At 45.9% G+C, this 20,032-nt stretch overlaps 2 long non-coding RNA genes across 3 annotated transcripts; one reads left to right on the top strand and one right to left on the bottom strand.

Moving 5' to 3' along the window:
• Positions 1-4,428: 4,428 nt before the first annotated feature.
• LOC144152094 (uncharacterized) lies at positions 4,429-6,789 on the top strand. The gene is made up of 2 exons (XR_013319048.1): positions 4,429-4,727; positions 6,376-6,789. It is a non-coding gene; the product is annotated as an uncharacterized LOC144152094 (long non-coding RNA).
• Positions 6,790-10,087: 3,298 nt separating this feature from the next.
• LOC144151776 (uncharacterized) lies at positions 10,088-19,244 on the bottom strand. 2 transcript variants are annotated; one of them, XR_013318965.1, is made up of 6 exons: positions 18,901-19,244; positions 17,665-17,782; positions 17,051-17,119; positions 15,479-15,537; positions 14,494-14,548; positions 10,088-10,552 (listed from the first exon to the last, which is right to left on the bottom strand). It is a non-coding gene; the product is annotated as an uncharacterized LOC144151776 (long non-coding RNA). The 2 variants fall into 2 exon arrangements; XR_013318966.1 differs by lacking the exon at positions 14,494-14,548.
• Between the last annotated feature and the right edge of the window lie 788 nt (positions 19,245-20,032).

The following is a 20,032-nucleotide window of genomic DNA, read 5'->3' as shown; positions in this document are numbered from 1 at the left end:
TTAAGGAATCCCATATTTTCGGGCACACACGCCACTAAAGGAAGGCACTTGGAGGTTGCAAGTCAATCAGTCTGGTTGTTGGGGCTCAGCGTTGATGTGCGAGTTCATTGGATCCCTTGTTCGATCACTTATCGCACTTGTCTTAATAGGTGTTTATTGAGATATGCGTGGAAAGAATGGGAGCAGTAAAAGTCAATGCCCTTGTGCCAAGATCAAAACGAACGAATCATTGCGGCAGTGCCCATTCAGCTGCTGGCTTTTTTTATTTTTGCGGTTGGGCACCCGTTTTAATAATAACTTTTTTGTTTGAGGCGACAGCCACAGAGCTTTAAAGTGTTCTCTCGCAACGTGGTGGCGTGTTTTTTACAGCAACATCGCAACCAGGAGAGGAGTCCAGTCCGGACACGTGAAACAACCATAACGTCTAAAAATATGGCGAAAAAGAAAAGCAGTCCAAATTGCTTGTCACGCTTGGGCATGACAAGGGGAGTTGTTAGCATAGTTGTCCACGAGGCCACGAAGAAACTTTACTCGTGCAAACTCGCCAGTTCTCAAATAAAAAGGGCAATTGCTGGTCCCCGAGTCGTAGTTGACGTCGTAGACAGCAGGAGCGAACCGTTCAACCTGAAGTAATGGTGAACGCACACAAAACTGAAAAGGAAGAAAAAAATGCGATATTATCGTTGTTACACTCTGAACACACTGTTCTCTAGGCATGTTCAAACGAACACCAGTCACACTGATTCTGCTGTAGTGTAGGATGCAGGATTGATGCAGCAGGTTGATGATACGTTGACGCAGCAATTATTTTAAGATCCACTGAAATGTTTGCTGGCTAACGTTGAAAATAGGTCAATACAGGCTGCTTTTTTGACGCCAATTTTTTACCCGTATATTCCAAGGCAATCGACGGTTAGCTTCCCATACAGTGAGACACAATTCAGAAGTAATTACTGCGGCTGGTCATCTTTAACACCGTTGTCTTTTGATGAAACAGACCCACATTCCTCTTTTGACAACTCTGGATAGGTCATTATTGTTCCGGATGACAGATATATCTACATCCCTCGACAGGGTTAATGCGCCATCTCTATTCATGCAATAACGAATCGCGCTAATGTCTCCTGCCTTAATTGACTCCCTGTTTTAGACGTTGCAAAGTCACCACTTCCACTCTTCTGCTGACATCCTATAGCCAGCAAAAGCGGGGCGTGATGATTCTGGTGATGATATTGTCCCGTACCAACGACAACGCAGCTTTCTTCAGGGAACAAAGTCTATCGAAGGGGTCTTGTGCTCCGCTAGAACTCAAAGAATACCCAAGCGACGGAGGAGCGGTCAACAAAGGGACGGGCGCGGGCGAGTGTCGGCGAATCGAATGCCTCGACATCTGCCCTGCGAGCACTTAGGGTATCTTTCGGCGCGATCGTTTCTTGAACCATCGGACTACATCAGTCTGCCTGTGAAATAGAAAATGTTGCGAACTCTTTTTGGGATGAAAGGGAAATTGCGGTGAATTTGTCGAACTCCAGTTTTTGCTTGAATTGCGTAGAGTGGATCAAATAAATACTTTTCATCATTTATCCTGTCGATCAGGCGATATTTATTTTATAAAGCCTAAAAGACGAAAAACTACCATGGCCGGTCTGCGTCGACCGCCCCACGTAAAACAGTGACACGTCCGTACGAGGATGAAAATTCAAATTAGTTTGGGCTTCATTTTTCTGAAACAATATGGTTGACATCCGGCGTTATCGTTTGCTGAAAATTCCCGATATCTCACTAATCGGCATACCACGTTTCTGCCGTGCCGGCTGTAAAATGCGTCAGGTAAGCCTGCCAGCACGGCTTGGAACCTTAACTATCATTGGCCGAGACGTACGCAGTGGATGAGCGCCCTCTTCATCACCGGAGACTCTCAAATGCAATGTGCTTTTCTCCCACATTTCTAGCTTGCCTTGTTCGTGCCTGTCTCGTAAGAGGCGTGTTTGAACCAGGCCAAGGGTCGGCTGATTCGGCACTGCGCACTCAAGCAGTCGGTGGTTGTGGCAACAGTACGCCAATGAGAACTCGTCATCGCGCAAATTTCAGCCTGCACGTGTTCTGTGAACTCGCTCGGGGAGCGAGTTCGCAACGTTACAGCGAAAAAATGGTGAAGTCGGTATAGAAAACATTACCCCAAAACAAACAAATCAACTCCAAAAAAACAACACCGTATATCCGGTATTCGAACTTGCGAATTGCAAAAAGACGAAATGCTCCTCAGCTCTCGGCAATGAGCCAATGCTGTCAGGAGCGGAAATATAAAGTATATATTGTATAACCTGTTTACATTTTAACCCGAAAGTGTTTTATGTCGGGGTAAAGCAAGACTTCACCGACGTCATATGTGTCATGGAAATGACACCTCCAGAAAAAGTTCCATTGACGCGGCGATGCGAGGATTCGAGCTCACGATCACTTTGGCCGCAACGGGAGGTGTGAAGAGCTCTGCCAACTGGGCTATGAGCACCAGCCCGCATAGCTCTACGAAGGCTCCTTATATCCTTGTCTATTCAGATGGCGCTGCCGCCTAGGAGAGGTCAGAGCCTTCTATTTACAAGAGTTCGGTCAGGAGGAGGAGCCTGTCAAACTGTGACGTAACGATTACGAATTACATCACGAAAAAGTGTTGTCCCACCTCCAAATTTACGCACAACGTCATTAAAAATAGTTGGTTCCGCCATATTTACGCCGCGCCCATATAGAAAGTATGGGAGTCGCCGCCGAAGGCTCCAGGGGAGGGTTCCGCGGAGGAGGGCAGCGTAAACATGGCGGCGCCCGGGTGTGTGAAGAAGCTCGATCGGTTATGTAAGAAAACAAGGCCGCGGAAAGCTATTTTCACGCCGATAAACAATCCCTGACGTAAATATTCAGCGCTTAGGCTACTGGCGTATGCGTGCAGAGTGTTACCGGTCTCTGTAAATGATATTTAGTTTTTGCGCGAGCTCATTATCGGCCGAAGTGTTCCGTACGTAGGCTTAATTTACGCGTCCACACTCTAAGAAATCGGGGGAGCAGTTGAAGAGTCCAACAGTCATTGTACTCCTGCAAGCGTTGGCGCGCTCCCCTCGAAAGCTGCGGGGAGTTGGATGTAATGTTCGCTCCCATGAGGAGGAAGAGCAAAACTGACAGCGTACTCTTCTCGTGCGCGGCGGAGTGCATCCCCAGTTCCGCTCCCGCACCAGTGAAGAGTAAAGCTGCACATCGTCTCCTCTCTCCAGTACGAAGAGTAAAATTGCAATTTCATTCTTGTCAAGTGCGGGAGTAAGCATGGAGAGGCACTCCTACCATTTACGCACACCAACTCATCAGCGATGTTTTATTTGCATACGTATATATTATATAAAGCAGTTGTGTAAAAAGCGCCCGAGTACTTCCGCCGCGTATTCTAAACGTGCAAGAATATAAATTCATGTAACGATTGCTCGCACCGTTTAGTGACATGAATGGAGCAAGCTTGACAAAACTAAAAAAAACGCATGTCTCGATTTGGTTTTGTTTCTTTGTTTTGTTTTTTCCTCTGTAATGGCTTAGTTATCGACATTTAAAAAGTTGTCAGACTATGCATCATAAAAGGTGCGCACCACGGAGGAAAGAATACTGCGCGCCGATTTCAGCGATTACGCCGATTACACCGAGGGCGTCCCAGCGGCGGGGGCGCGGCGGTGGACGCCGCGTCTCCGTAGCTCAGCCCGACGAATATACGACGTACTACCACGCCGGATTTTCCGCCACGCGATCTCGCGTCTACGGTGAAAGCCGACACAGGCGGTGCACCCGCAAGAACCGGGCGAGCGACGACTGATCGCGCCAGACCGTGATGTCCCGCCAGCGCGGAACGCAGGGCTGCGCTTTGTAAACCATGTGCTACGCACGAAGTGGACTTTCAAACAGACGCTTCATCCAACATGGGAAGTTCGACCTGCCCTTATCGTCATGCTTGCATGCTTGAACACAGTACGACGCGTGCTCGCATCGAATAGGAGAAACTAGGTTTTGAGAATTAAAGGTATAATTATTGAGAAAACTGAGGTTACAGTGGATCAGGACAGAAGAGCACGAGGAGAAAACGTCTCACGCGGTGCGCAGGCGTGGGGCGACTCTCCTCGGCGAACAGCACACACACGTGACACGCCCCAGGCAAGACTCCAAAGCTCTCACTCGTTGGTATAAACATCCGGCCGCGTTCGCTGCGACGGTGGCGGTTTCAGGTGTTTCGTGCTCCGGGCTTGGCCCCCTCGGTAGGGTGTCTGTTTTCGTTTTCGCCTTCTCGGCGCCAGCATTCTCGGCGCGAGAATTATCCGAAGCTTCGGAGACGGCTTGCTCAACATGGGAAGTTTGACCTGCCCTTATCGTCATACTTGCTTGAGCGCAGTGTGACGCGTGCTCGCTAACTGCTTGCATGCCTGTGCGTCAGCGTTAGATCACGAACACGTAAGCAAGCCGTATATTAGTTCGTTCGTGCGTGCGTGCATGCGTGGAACTAGTTTTTATTTCGGACGGACATCACAGCTGCGGCGGCGCAGAGGCCGATACCGGAATTATATGCACTGTGTAGCAATGCGCGCGCAAGCCGCCGGACCAGCCGGTGTGCAGTTTGCAGGCTTCGCGCCTTAAGCTTGGGATCTTGGGATGACGACCATGGATTTATCTACCGGACGAAGAAATGCTGGCTGGAAGTGGAGGTAAGCCATTAGTTAACCTGGTATTCTTATCTTGTGTATTTAGCGAAGGAGAGTTGCTCTCTAGCTTCGGTCCGCGGAAGCGGCTAACCCTAATGTTTTCGTCACTCATTTTGACCGCTGCTTAGATTTGAAGGGCGGCTTTTGTACCCGTGTGCAAACAGCGTCGAGTCTTACACCGTTTCAATCCCTTTGATTCGTGAAGTGTTGGTATCCTAGCCGAATGTTTTCGCAGGTAAGAAGCACGGTCGCGCGAGTAGTCGCAGCGCTACCCTGTATTCTTAACTCAGCGGCTAGGGTTAGAGTGGCTGCCGTGCAGTAGCTGTGGCTACCTGCGCGACTCCAAAGAATTTCGTACAATCGGCTGAGTAATAGGAGCGCGTCTAGCGCGTGGCAGTCACTAAAATTACAATGATTTTAGTTACCGCCGCGCGTACTGCAGCAGACTGAAATCCTGTCCAGATAGGTTTTTTTGCGTTTTGATTTGTACTGTTAGCTCGGCGGCTAGGCGGCTAGGGTTAGAGTGGCTGCCGTGCAGTAGCTGTGGCGACCTGCGCGGCTCCAAAGAATTTTGTCCAATAGGCTGAGTGATAGGAGCGCGTCTAGCGCGTGGCAGTCACTAAAATTACAATAATTTTAGTGACCGCCGCGCGTACAGCAGCAGACTGAAATGCTGTCCTGACAGGGTTTAGGTTTTTTGCGTTTTGATTGAGGGCAGGATGGCCGCAGATGGGACTGTTAAGGGGTAACTACATGCGTCTAAGCCGATGAGCGACGCGAGAAAACTCACATTGGGTACGGCAAACAGGTATTGTGGGCGACACAGACAAAATTTTTTTACACAGGCCGCTGACAGCGGCAACTGCGGCAGGCGACGGGCCGTCGCCGTCGCGGGCTTATACCGGCCAGAAGCAGCCCACGAGCGAGCGGCAGCAACGACGACGAATGGCATTGGCAGCAATGCATTATTTTTTTTTTTCGTTTGTCGCTGTCGCCCATAGTGTTTGTTGTACCCATTACGGTACTTTTTTCGCGTCGGTTGTCGCCGTCGCTGCGTGTGGTTTTATGTTCGAGCGTTCTGATCGTTCAATAACGAGCCTATTGGTTCTCATCAGGTGTTGCGATCTGCAGCGTGCATGCAACGAAGCGTACTCGAGAATGAAAAAAACAGTAGCTATATGCCCCATAGCAACTTTTACACGCTGTACTTGTGAACGTATAATGGGCCGTACGTTGCAGTCGGCTGAGGGCAAAATCCTATGCAAATTAATCAGGGATTATAACGTTACAAAAAGAGTTCTCTTTACTTAAATTTTGTTAAATGTTTTTATACCGGGAACGATAGCGGGGTAAACAATAGAAGCTACGGACACGTAAGCACTAATGGGTTTGGGGCGCATTGCGTAGGCAGACAGCTGTAGGGCGCGCTGTCTGACATGACATTGACCAAGTGGCACAATGAGCGTGGCTGCATCCAAGGTCACCGCACATTCGCATGTAGACTTGTGACTGCGCCAAGCAGTATTGCATTCCAATACGGGTTCAATGCGTTCACTCGGCGCAAAAACTAATCTATCACGTCGTCAAACTCGTCAATTTTTTTTTCATTGTTGATCTTATCTTTGCTGTCCCCCTCTTTCTTCCTGTGCAGGAACCACGGGAAGACGGTACTTGCCCGAAGATTTTTTTTTTTCCTGAGAGAGAACGAGATCCCCGAGGCGTCAGCAGGAGTGGCCGTCGCATTCAAGACACTTCTGCTCACATCCTTGGACATCGTGGATGAGTTCCCATTGCTGCTGTCTGTGTTTTCAAAGGGGAAGCGCACCTTCTTGCTTCTGCAGACGTTACTTCGGCTCAAGCACGGTGCCCTGGTCGGTACTGTTCTGAAGGCCGCCACCAACATTATGAAGCATTCAGCTCGAACGTGTTTGTTTTAATAGCAAGTTATGCCTTTTTTAAATCTTACTAGCGCATCCTCATTTCAGAACCACCCGCCTAAAAAACCCAGTGGGAATGTTTCCGGTGGTTTCCTATTGTCCCACCAACATATGTCTGTTGCAAAGTTCCCGTGTCAGTGGCTTTGTATCTTTGTGTTGATTGCACCTTGTAATGCGCTAATAGTAATCTACGCTGAATAGTTTTAGTCCAAGATTTTTGTTTCGCAAAATTTATTTGTAAATGTTTGTGATGTGTCCTAAATAAGAGCTGGCTTTCAGTCCATGTGAAGCACTCACTGATGTACTAAGGCCACTTTGTTTTATGGTAATACTGTTAACTATTTTCCCACTGCTGTATTTCTACTGACGTTTTCGTGCTAATGCCAGTACCTTTTTATTTGTGGATGTTAATGTCATTTTTATTGTCTTAATTTAATGTTTGTATTTCAGTGTTATCAATTGCTTTGATGCATTTTTATTTGTGAATTTTTCTTGGATGTATCCTCAATAGGCGTTACGTCTCCTGTGTGCATGTGGAGTAAGAACCGTTTTTATGCTGTGATATTTTAATTCAAAATGAATTGCTTTTTGTGTGAAATTGCACAATGAACTGATTGTTGTGGTATTTTTTTGCAAAATAAAGTCTGACCTTGTTTTTTCTTCTTTTCCATGTTTCAAAATGGCTTGTCCTGTTTTGTTTGCTTGTAACTGCCTATAGTACCATCGTGGGGATGGGGGGGGGGGGGGGGGGGCTAGTAGCAGGCGGAGCGAAAACACGCTGCCTTGCGGGGAATAGCAGAACGCTCTTGAGGCGTAACGAGATGCTTAACAAGAGAGAGTAGTAGTACCCGTCTGCAGTATCCGAGAACGCCGAAACCAATAGAGCTTATTCACGCCTAAAGGGAGTGACGGAACGCTGCCTTGTACATGGCATAGCAATTCCCACACAGGGTTCAAGTACTCCGCTTCGACAGCAGCAAGTAAATCCCACGAGGAGTGTTTCGCCTCTCGTTTGGCCGCCACGCGCTACTCCTCGGAAGAGTCGCCCAATGCTGCCAAAGAGAGTGAAATATGGGACAAAAGTTTTTACTCCTAGACAGAGTGCCCAGCACTCCTCGTCTTCTTAGAGTGCATGTACGCGTCGACAGACTGTGGGGCTGCCGTTGAAAATGTTCTGTCGGCTGTCTTGGACCACGTTATTAAATTGGGGAGTTGGGAAGAAAAAAATCATTAAATCATTTGCGTGTGGACATGGGCATGTCGAAGTAACAGCGGTAACAGCGTGTATCCGCGCGACCGGCTTTGAAAATCGGGCGACCGCACCAGCTGTTGCGGCGGTCAGCTGTTACTGCAAGAAAGGCGCCTGGGTTGTGCCAAAGAAGGTGCTGTTACTCGGTAACGTAGCGGTGTTGTTCAGCACTTTTTCCCCAGCGTTTTAAGAGTGCTCAGGGTCACGTAGCTTATTTAGCCCCTAAATAAGGCTTGTTCAACGCACACGGAACATTTGGGCCGTGTTGGTAATGATCGCAACAACACTTAACGAAGTTGGTCGCTTAACCTGTCGATTGTCTCGTCGTGAAATTGCATGCCCAAGCGTCCGTTCACTTGTTAAATAAGGAATAAATAGCTTGAGGAACAGGTTTTCATGCTGCCTTTTGTTATAAACCGTGACCCAGCATTACGTAATTGTAAAAGCGCCTTGTCAAATAGACGAACTTGAGTACCAAGTTTTTACGTTTGGTTAGCCTTGATCGTCGCCGACGGCAGGCATGCATGTGCACGAATACTTTGACCGGTTATGACTAATAGCTGGGTTAGTATTTTTTTCCTTTTCATATTCAGTTCTGTAAGTTGTGGATATTGTTCTGCATGCATTAAAATGTTGTGCAAGCTGATTGAAGAGCGTTCTTGTTGTTTTTATCTTCACTGAAATAAATAGAAGTTACTGTACCAGTGCTTCATTTCGAGATATAACCACACTGCAGCCTGTATATCTCCGAAAGTGCAGTGAAATATTGCAATACTCACCCTACAAAAATAGTTCCCTTTCTGAATTGTCTGAAAATATTTCAGACGTTCCACCTTGGTTTTACAGACTAAATGGGGAAGGCTGTATTCGTCAGTTTTGCAAGGGTAACAGAAGAGCTTAAACGTTCTCTCCACAAAGCACAACCGTTCAAAAACTGTCAAGTTATATTTACCTGAACTGGAGCTCACCAAAGTTTTCTGTCGGCCCTGTGCTTCTTCAGCGATTGCGTAGGTGTTAGTTTTTCATGCATTTTTTGATATGCCGCCTCTCACAACGTGCAACATGCTTGCAGACGTATCACTAGACAGCATGACATTTAATAAAGCAATCGTCTGAAAAAAGCCTCATAAATCTTTTGAGGTGTTTTATAGTTTTTACCGCAGCGTACATGTATCTGCTTTTGAAGTAAGTGTCACCTATGGTGAAGTTTATTGTTCAAAAGGCTTTGTTATAATGGTGGTATACTGTACATAAATTAATTTGGCTTGTAAGAACAGCTTTCAATAAAAAACGTGCCTTGCAATGGTGACCCTAAAGATGTTTCAATTCAAACTTTCACCGAGGAAGTCACACTGGCATTCATGTTATTGAAAATAAGCTATAAGTAGTTTTTATTCAAGTAGATTTCGAATTAAAAAGTAAATTTACTTTTCTGAAGCAGGGAAGCAACCATAACCAATGATGACACACTGTTCTCATTGGCCTAGTCTACCTGAATTTCTCAGCGGTAATTCACTTATCACTAATTTTAGACATTACTTTTTTTGTAAACAGAGTACCTGTCATAAGTTATTTCCCTTTTCCCTGACTACTCTTCTCACATGGATTAGCAATGTCAGCCACAGATACACAGAAACTTTATCAGTCACAGGATAGCAGAACCAGATCAGAGGCCTAGGTCGAGGCAGCCGCTGAAAGCGTTCATGGTGTGGGTTGCCAGTTCCCGTTGTTCTTTGAGATTTGCCGCAACATCCAACCACTCGTGTATTTGTGTGGTTGTGTAGTCTTGTCCAATATCAATGGCCCATGAAAAACAATGTTTATGAAAAAAATGGTTCATTCAAATTGGCAATTTTTGCTGAGCAGTATGGAATAAAGCCAGAACAGGACACACAAACGCCTTTAGGGGCACTATGTACTGCAGACAGAGTTACATTAAATTTTCATAACCTCCATTCTGAGCAGGTGCATGTCAGAAAGGCAGTGGAAACAGTAGACTGCTTTTGGTGCACAATATGAGCAGCACACGAACCTTTCTTGAGGGAGGGGAGCAGTATCATTTCAAACATTTTCAATTGCAGTCAAACAAAAGTCAATCTGCCTGAGATCTTGAACACGCAAGAAACAGTTATTCTTGTTAAAAAACGTGTGTTAAAAAACTTTTGCTTTCATAGAAGTTGAGTTGAGGGCTTCTTTATTTTTTAAATATACACAAATGCTGGGAAGTCACAAGGAAGGCACGACAAGACCAGGTAGCAATTGTGTTAGCTGTTTTGCAGATGTTACCGGCCTTCTTGTTGCGAGGCGGGCAAAACCTTGGGGAATTAATCACAGCGGCCTCTGCACAAAGTTAATCAATTCACTGTAACAGCTTGAGACTTGTGCCGTCGTACGACATCAAATAGGCCACAGTGATTTTACATTTCTTTTTTCAGTTTCAACAAAGGCTGCACTGTACACAAACTTCTTTTCAGTCTGTACAGTCCTAGATTCTCATGCGATGTCAAATGACACCGTTTCTGAGGGCAACTTCATGCCGTAGATTCCAGCTCCTATGTCCGTGTGAGGGCCACATTGCATCTAGGCCAACTCCAAAATCCCTGCGATACATTTTCTGACATCTTGCCCACTGAAGGAATAGCCTGCAAAGAAAAACAAAAAGATACCTGTTATTATTAAGTTTATTGCACATTAGTACAGCTGCTTCTTAGTATAGTAAATTTTATCTCACCACTTTGCCTAATCAAATTTAGAGGTCCCACCCAAAAACTCTGCGTTGTAGTTTGCCAATAGTTATTATATTTTCCGCTTAGCACGACCACCTTTTAGTGGTCCTACAGGAGTGTAATTAATGAGCGTAGAGTGTACATATTGCAGACTGAAAATGTTCAGCCTTATCAGGGCATGTTCAGACTGAATATGTTTACCTTTATCAGCTTTTCCATCAATCTTTATAAGAGGGTAGGACACCATGCTTGTAAGGAATGAGGGCGTATTTCTGTTTTCTCTTGTCTTCTTTCTGTTGCCGTACACGGATGCCCTCCTTACATTCTTTCAGAATGTCACACGCACGACTGTTATCAAGAGATGCTCGGGAACCAGTCTTAGGTCAGTTAAGTCCAGGCTTTCTGCCGTGTTGCGGGGACAAGATTTCCTGAGGCTGTTTAGAATACACAAGTTAGCTACACCCCGCTTTACAATCTTCGAGTGTCCAGACGACAAAGGAAGTAACGATTGGCATGCTCGAGGCTCGTACTGCCAACACAGACGGCCATCATTGAATCGTTGTTTTAGGTCTATGAATTTTATCGTGTTGTCCGGGAGAAGTTCACGGGTTAAACTGAACGGCTGAAAATGCTGAGGGAAAGCAATGAGCGTGGCAGAACAACTTGGTTGATAGGCAACAGCACCCTTAAACACAAGGTAGTCATGCACAAAGCGAACAAACTTAACTTTGTTCTAGCTTTGCTGTAGCAGTTCAAATAGCCTGTTAGTCTGTCAAAACCGGCAAAGAATACCTCAATGAGAACTGGAGCCACACAGGACACAATGCACATTTTGCTTGCTGGCAGATAAATGCTGTCACACCAATCCATGAAAGCTGACTTTAAATAAAGTGAAAGCAGTTCGAAAAACCCCTCCACTGTCAAACAAGCAGAATTTTTAAACTTGAGCACCCCTTAAATGTCGATGTTGTATGAACTTTAACAGTCGACCGTAAGGTAAGCTGTAATACAAGTCTTTAATGTCGACCGAAAACACTGTGAACGTCTGCTCGTCATTGTCCTTAAAGAACGTGGCCTCTGATCCCTTGATCGTGAACAGGCCATTCAAAGTGGCCATTACTAGCTTCTCTCGAAGAAGCTAGTGAGGTTGTAAATCTACAAACTATCCGAAGCTTGAGTGACAGAGATATGCTGTACTGAGCAGTCACTCGCACAGACGGCGACTGTCTGTGCAAGCTGCCTGAACACTCTGGAACACAAGCGGCTTCCCCAAGAGCCAGAAACAATAATTGGCTGCAGCATTTATTGACACGCAGTAATAACGGTTATAGAAACTGCATCACACACATACAGCTACTTAAGTGCTAGGCTGAATGGCGATAAGGATGTGCAGGTAAACAAGGAAACAAAGCAGTTCTTTTGTGCACATTTGCACGGCCCCTTCATTACGCAGAGGTGTAATATTTATGCAATATTTGGCAAATGTGAACGTACACTAACAACTGGAAAGACGAAATCGCAATGTTTGGTACCCGTAATGTTGCCCGAACGAAGTTTCCCACTTTTTCCATCGGTGCAAGTGAAACAAATACCACGACTTAGAAAGGCGTAACCATACCGCTAGATGTGGAAAAGAACCCCACAGCAAGGAGTACGAAAAAGTAGTAGTTTGTTGGCTGGCTCTCAGACGAGGGCATATACCTATGTAGAAGATCGGGAAAGAAGCTGCCTACCGAATAGTCTAACTGCATGCGGGATCCCTTTCTTTTCTTTGGCAACGTGTTAGACATTTTCTGTTGAATGGTGCAGCTGATAGTTGCTGGGTTCTTGTCTTTTCACAAAAGTTGGAGCTGAAAACTTGAAAATGACGTGAAAAATCATCTCCTCAAAACCACTGAAAAAGCAGCCTTTCCAATTGAACCAAAATTCGGTGCTACTACAATATGTCCAGTTCAGACCCAATGCTTTCCAGCTGCCAACAAGCTTCAGGCTGTCCAAACCTGAGCGCACTGGTGTGCCAGGCCATTCGTGAATGAGCTCAGTTGATCCCATGCCCAAGCCGTCACAAAAATGGATTGACACAAGCGCTAGCAGGCCACCCTTTGAGTTGTTGTACCCACAATAAACTTTTGTAAAATCAACAAACAGACTGAAGAACTTGCGTAAGATTACAACTCTGAGCTCGAGTGGAAAGCTGTGGAAGCATGTCATGTTCTCATATGTGGGGCTAAAGCTAAACTCTCACGTCGGAGCAAAGAAAATCAATACCCACAATTGGCAAAAGCCCCGATAAATAATGCAGGGTCAATGAGTGCACAAGGAACGTTCCATGGAGCGATTCAAGGTGAGCGCTCCTTTTGAGATGAGTATGAAGACACCACACTACAGTACAAAGCTGTCAACTATTGACAAAATCAAATAACTCAACCAATACCTTGTTGGGAAGGCACAAGACAAGATCAGCCGCCTTTCCCTTTCTGACAGCAACTACCAAATAGCGGTCAATCTACTGGAGGAACACTGTGGAAGGAAGGACCTTGCGATTAACCACAACTCCCTTCCCACAGCTGCAGCCATGCCTAAAAAAATTGGAGTTGAATAGGAAGAAAGTGCCTTACAGTGTGTAGTGGTTCATATTTTCATGATCGCTTGTTCATGACTATGTCAGGACTTGAAGAAAGACGATGTGCAGCTGGATAACATTACAGCAACGTTAGCACGTACATCTCAAGAACTGAAGCCTTATCCAAGGCAAAAAAGAAAAACGACTGTACACAAGGCCAATGTACGCAATGACAACACCCTATCAAGCAAGACAGTTTCTGCATAGATTGAAAGACAAACGTGACTTGACGGTGGCCAAAGCAAAGAGCAGGAGCTGTCGAATGCTAAACAGAGATAGCTGTTCTGCATTGTAACAAGCTCAAGCAAACCAGATCCTTGTCAATGTTTCCAGCCCTCAACAGAGCTTCAGTTTTGGTATAGAGGTACATGAAGAGCACAAGGACACCCCGCCTATCAACGAGAAAATAGTTTAAGCGGCTCTCCTAACAACACACTCCCACAAGTGCCCTCCTCCACAGCAGCAACTACATGGAGAGGCCTCTTTGTGTGAAAAGCGGACAGGTTGTGCATCCGAGGGCACTAGTTCCCTTCTCCAAGCCTACAGAGAAACAGTGCACGCAACCCGTTGAATACAAAGACTATGCTACTGCTTGACGAACAACTGTTATTTCGACGTCCTGCAAGAATTTCGATGAAGCGAGCAACATAAACTCGTCACCTTTTGATTGGCCACTGGGCCACAAAAGCTGCTTTGTAGGCGATGCTGTTCCTGAAGTAGAAGGACACACAGAAGCACCGTTGGAAAGTTCACCTAGGACATTCGTACTCAAGTGTTAAACATGTAGTTGCAGCCAAGGAGCGCAACAAAAACATAAGTGCTGCAAGCAGTGAGGATTCACAAGAGACGAACAGCGAAGGCACTGCAATAATGGAGGACCCTATTTCCATGGTTGTTAAGCCCAGGGATTTCCAGCTGCCTCTCCAGAAGTGGAACAAGCTGCACCTGTCGGAGAATAGGACCCTGGCCATGCACAAGACAGGTCAGAAGAATCGAGGCAAACAAGTCTAAGTGAGCTGTCGAATAATCAAAGAAGACATGACTACTAAGGACGGCGAACTCAGGAAAGCAGAGAGCAGTGAAGAAGCCATTGCAGGCAAAGTTTCAACCTTTCAGAGGCCTGAGTTAGCGAACTCCTTGGGAAAGACGGTGAAAGGAGTTCAGCAACAAGGAATATATTACACATAGAGGGCAATTTGATGCGACAATTTCCCTAGTTCACAAATTCACCTACTTTGTTTTTGAGTCTTTGCACAGCACAACTTGAAATAGTGTAAATGCTGTCACACCTGGGAGGATATTGGGAAAAGTAGTAGTTAGTTGGCTGCCCCTCAGACAAGGGCACATACGCGCACAGAAGATTGGCCCAGAAGCTACCCTCCAAATGGGCTGACTGCAAGCATGATCTTCTGCTGTTGCCTTTGGTTATGTGTTAATAAACACCTTCTGTTCGATGGTGCACCCGAAAGGTGCTGGACTCTGGTCTTTTCGTTAAACAGGGTGTGAACAAATCACTGAGTCCCATGTGCATTTATTGGCTATGTTTGCCATGCCAGGCCTTACTCTGGCAAAAGTGGGTGCATGGCAGCTCTGGAACTTGCACACACTAGAAACAAAAAAAGACCCACAAGCTCAAAGATCAAGATGCTATCATACCAAACTGAAAACACTACTTCAACATCCCGTGATAATTTCAGAAATGGCGGATTCAGATAATTTCAGAATTCAGCCTGATGCTGAGCGTCAGAAATAGACTGATTTTTTACTTGCACTTTAAATAAAACAACTAATTTCCCTTGGAGAAGTGCAGAATTCCCACATAAGTAAGGGCTCCAGAAATTCACTTCCAGGTAATTTTATGAGCTGCCGGTGTTCCTGCATTGAACAAGAAACTTCCACAGCTCAGATGCCAAAGCACTATGCAGGAAGACGATATTGGAGTGGGTTTGGAATGCAGATTGTGTTCACTAGCAGTTATGGGCCGAAAGTCCTCTTCCACTCTACTATTTGTGCATGTCATTCTATTTTATCAGTTGATAGGTCTAAGGGACAGTCCTTAAAGTATTAACAACGCAATAATATCAGAAAGAAGGAATTAAAAACAACAGTTCAATGTCGCATCAGATTTGCCTCGAGGAAGAAAAGCAAGCTAATATTCATGCTCTCAGCTCTACTGGTATATTATTCACACGGTGTAATAAGACACAGTAAAAGCATACCATTCTGGGTCTGGTGCAGGTTCCTGTACCTTGGGGTCTGGCCAAAGTAGTGCTGCACCCTGCAGCAGAGAATTTTTTAAGCACAAAGATTTGCAAGGAGTAGGCACAAAGTCGACGCACAGAATGTATATACATGCGTTTGTTCACTGTTAAGTCCAGTTGGAGGCTACCATATTAACGAGGCTTCTTCACACTCCCCCTCCCAATTTAACAAACTAGAGGTTGTCTAAATCAACAGGGCCTTCCGATTTGAAAATTCTGGGAACCTATACGGCTTTTCAAAACACAATTCAATCACTACTTCTGGTGTCTATGTATTATTTTTACTCAACCATTGCTAAATTTGAAATCAAGCTTGCGAGATTATTAAAAAATTAGTCTCACAAGGGTCCCAGGCTTTCATTGCCACCACCCCTCACTGCACAGCTTGCTGTTTTGTTTGCTTGTAATTGTTTATGAGATTAACCCAGCAACTAAAGTGCTTTAAGAAAATTTAATAAAAACACTATCAGATAATAAAATACAAATAAACGTTCAAGTTAACCTGAAAAGTAAAAAATAACGCATCTTAGCCACCGGTGTTGCTTCCTAAGGAGCCTTGTTGCAGTTCACGTAGAAAAAAAGGAAGGAAGGTTCCTTATTGGTAGTGGTGCACAATGCATTAGAAATTTTGTGATGTCAAGAAAGTCATCCAAAAAATGTGATTCCACCATACAGTGTGAGCTCTTTAGAAAAAACATGAAAGGTGCAAGTTGAACTGTATGTATGAGGTGGATAATTTTGCAATATTTTATTGTGTTACTGACACGACCTACTTTCAAATAAAAAAGGACATACAGAGCTCTAATGGTAGTTTAGTTAGGTCATTCGAGCTAAGTCATTGGCAACACTCTACTGCCTGCCATATTTTAATGCATTACTTGTGTACTTGTCCCAAAATCTGTGCCTGTGTGAACCCAGCCTGGTAGGTAATGTCCCACCACTCATTCACGCTCTGCACTCCAGTTATTCCACAACCAATCCTCACGAGTGCAACCATCATGCTTGCTCTTTGCTGTCTTTTTTAAGTGAGGATGGAATGGCGTCACAGCCTCAGATGAGGACACTCCCAACTTCTGTGAAGATATGACTAGCATTCCTAATAAGGAACCTGGTACAGTTCACACAGTTTTCCATGTCAGTGAGCAGCATCATCCCACCTTTTTTTACTATTTCATCATTTTGCCACAGGGCGTCAAAAAACACGGGGAACCTATCTTCACAACAATATCAGTTCTCATTTTAACCTTTACGCCAGCATGTAGAAGGGTGAAAAAGCAGTCACTCCGCTCTTTACGCCGTCCTTTCTAGCGGTAAGGCACACAGGATGCCCTAGCACCAAAGGGTCGCAGAAATGCTGTGTGATTCTTCCATCACTGTGCGACCCCACTGTTCAGCAGGATGGAACAACCTGACAACTGCCTAGGCAAAGGCAAGTTCCCCATCTCTGTGCTTACTTCTTGCCCCATCCATTTAGGAGGATACTCAGACCTGGCACAATGCTTAATGAGGTTCCATAGAAAGTGTGCATACCACATCTACGTTGGAGGAGCTGTCCGTGACTTGCGACTTGACCACAGAGGCACTTGCACGCGTGTGAGGCTGCGGCAGAGTAAAAATGGCTTAGAGAATGTGCGGTTACAAACCAGCTTAAGACCATTTGAGACCTTTTTCAAACCCACTCTCAAAAAGGTTGCTCCTTCACACTTTAAATTACTGTGGCTTATAAAAACAACATAGAAACTTTCTTTCCGTGTATCAAGGTAGAGCTTGTGCGTGTGCTTAGAGCTAGCAAAGTGGTCATAATGGCTCCAGCAAGCCTCAAAGCCTGGAAGAGAGCGATGCCTCAGAAACCCAAGTGGCACAGAAGGTGAAGAAGGCAGAGGAGGGAGGTCAAAAGACAAAGAAAGGAACACGGGGTAAGGGAAGGAAACACAATGTATGAATAAAGGTCTTCAAAAGTAACGAAACATATGCATTGAAAGCACATCAGCACACAAGTGCCCCAATTAATTTGTTGCAACATGTCTGTTTGCCAATGGACAGATGAACCAAGCTAGTCACGCCGATGGGATTTGTAGACAGCTTAAAAATTCTGCTGGACTTGTGAAGACGCCTTAAAAATGTAATGACAACTTTGTGCTTACCATTACAGACATTCTAGCCGTGAAAAAAGGTTGATGGTGCCCTTTTTGCACTGGTACTTGACGCTAACCAAGGCCAGAGGAATGTAGGCTGCAGTGGAGCATTGGTTTGCTGATCAAACTGTAAGATAAAAAGGACAACAATAGCTTATGTCACCCAGTCTGCAACAGTACATTTGCAGCAACCCAGAGGTCTGTACTGCAGGCCATGTCACTGCGAGCATAAAACAAAGCAAACAACAATACAAACCAAACAAACAGGATTGAGCATCCCACAAAACCAGTGGCACCGCTGTTAGTGAATTCAACTACAAACATTGTGGTCCCATTTGCTGGTTGCAACAAGGGCCTCTCCGTCTGGCAACAAGTCTCGATTTAGTTGTATGTGACACCAAAAGCATGAGTATCCAACCTCATGAATGCTGCTGAGCCAAGGAACAAGTGAAACAAAACGTTGCAAGAGCGGCTCATTACTGTCTGAATTACATGTTTGGCTAGAAATGCATAGTTCAGATAGACGCATATTTATTTACGTCCACGTAAAGATGTTCGCACTGTCTCGGGCTGTGTAATATTTGTTTCCTTGATTTTGCGCCCGAATACTGCTCGAACACATGCCTTAGTTTCCTTCAGCCGTCTGCAATGTGTTATGTATTGCTTAAGCACAGGGAGCGGATACAAGGCTTTTGCGATTGATCTGGAAAGCTTTGCTTGCGAGAGGCTTGAGGCAAGCAATTATCCCACACTTATCACACTTTTAAAAGTCCAATAGGTCCACTGACATCCCCCAGAACTTTCTAGACATCTGCGTGAGCGCCCAGCGATACATGCATGCACGTAAAAAAGGAGCCTCGACGGTTTCGACTACCGAGCGCCATATCGTATTTCGCTTAGTGCGCTTTTAACTTTCGGCACGATGCTTCCATAAGGGCCAAGAAGCGTGCAAATGTGCACCACGAAGTTTTTGTTGTTTTAAATTTCGTAGACAGCCTGGTGGCGGTCTCCTAAGATTCATATCCACGGAATCTTACGAACGAGCCTGCTTGATTTGAATTGCGTCTTTGTTATTAACTTGCGAAAGGCGTGTTTTACAACGTTCAGTTTGTTTCAACCCTAATTATGCGGTGCAAAGTTCGCATATTAAAAATTCGACGTAGGCGCGCGTGGTTACCATGTTATACGTATCGCCAAGCGGTGGAGAAACACGCGAGAGACATCATTTTCTAACTGCGCACTTACCTCGCATAGCTCCGCACGTTTTTAGGCATCCAGTCGTTACGGTGATGCTCTGTAACCATCACGCCGCCTCTCTGGGTCTTTTGAGAGCCTAAACAGGCGAGGTATCGTAAGCGCTGCGGTTGCTGCCCCAACACAGCAGCAACCGATCGCACGTAAACACGGCGTCGTCGGAGTGGTCGCAGCTCGGCGGTGGTTCGGCGTCTCCGAAGTACGACCCACTCGGCTCACTCTCCGCGCACTGCGAAAACGCTGATAAATCCCCCACGCTGATAAGACGTACTGTATCTTTTGGCCGGCGTGTAGCAAGCCTCGTTGTCGGCGTCGTTGCCGGCGCTGCCGGGGCCGGAAGCGCGCGCGGGTGACGGGTCTGGCGGGTTCCTATGAGAGACGTCACGTTTTATAAGCATGGCGTCATCACTATTCGTGTTGAGCGCCCGCTCGCAGAAATGCATTGATGGCCGAACTCTTAGTAGTATAGAAGGCTCTGGGAGAGGTGAAGCGAAGTAATGCGTCACAACGCCAAGGAGCGCTGATATCTGGCGCCTCCATAGAGCAGCGTATATCAGCCCTTTTTTATGCCATGGGAGTGATGGCCCTGTGCACGGTGGAGCAATATTTTTTCTCCACCGTGGCCCCGTGTAATATAACTGTTGCACTGAGGCAGAAAGGAAACGACGCTGACTGGTGATTTTCGCTCTCCTGACTGCTTTGGTGCGACGAGAGAAACGCCAGAGGGAAGTGTAACGCCTTCACGCATTCGTGGTCCAAGCTACGAACTCTGCCTCTAGCGTCCCACAAGCTGAGCTCGTCGCAACGCAGGCGTCTGCCGTACACACCACGGAGCAGGACCAAACTGGTCGCACCTTTGCCGAAATGACCCGCTAGCAGGTCGTCGCTCTCCGAAAACACCCACAAAACTGCGGCGGACCCGCAAATCATGCTCATTTCGCTGTAGCGTACTGTGACTTCACCGAAAGATTCGCTGACAACCTCTTCGGTTTCGTTCGTACGGTTTGCGAGGGCTTGAGGTTTCAATCGGATTTACGCAATGATCCGGCGCGTATAATCCAGTCTCTAATCTTGATAGGTCTAACGGTCCCATACCGATTAAATATAAATAGCGATGTGCAAG

This window comes from Haemaphysalis longicornis, unplaced genomic scaffold (genome assembly GCF_048455015.1).
Source record: "Haemaphysalis longicornis isolate Haplotype H1 unplaced genomic scaffold, Haemaphysalis longicornis Haplotype H1 scaffold_9, whole genome shotgun sequence".
Taxonomy (NCBI): Eukaryota; Metazoa; Arthropoda; class Arachnida; order Ixodida; family Ixodidae; genus Haemaphysalis; species Haemaphysalis longicornis.
Note: the sequence above shows the minus strand (reverse complement) of the source record. Positions and strands in the feature narration are given on the sequence as shown.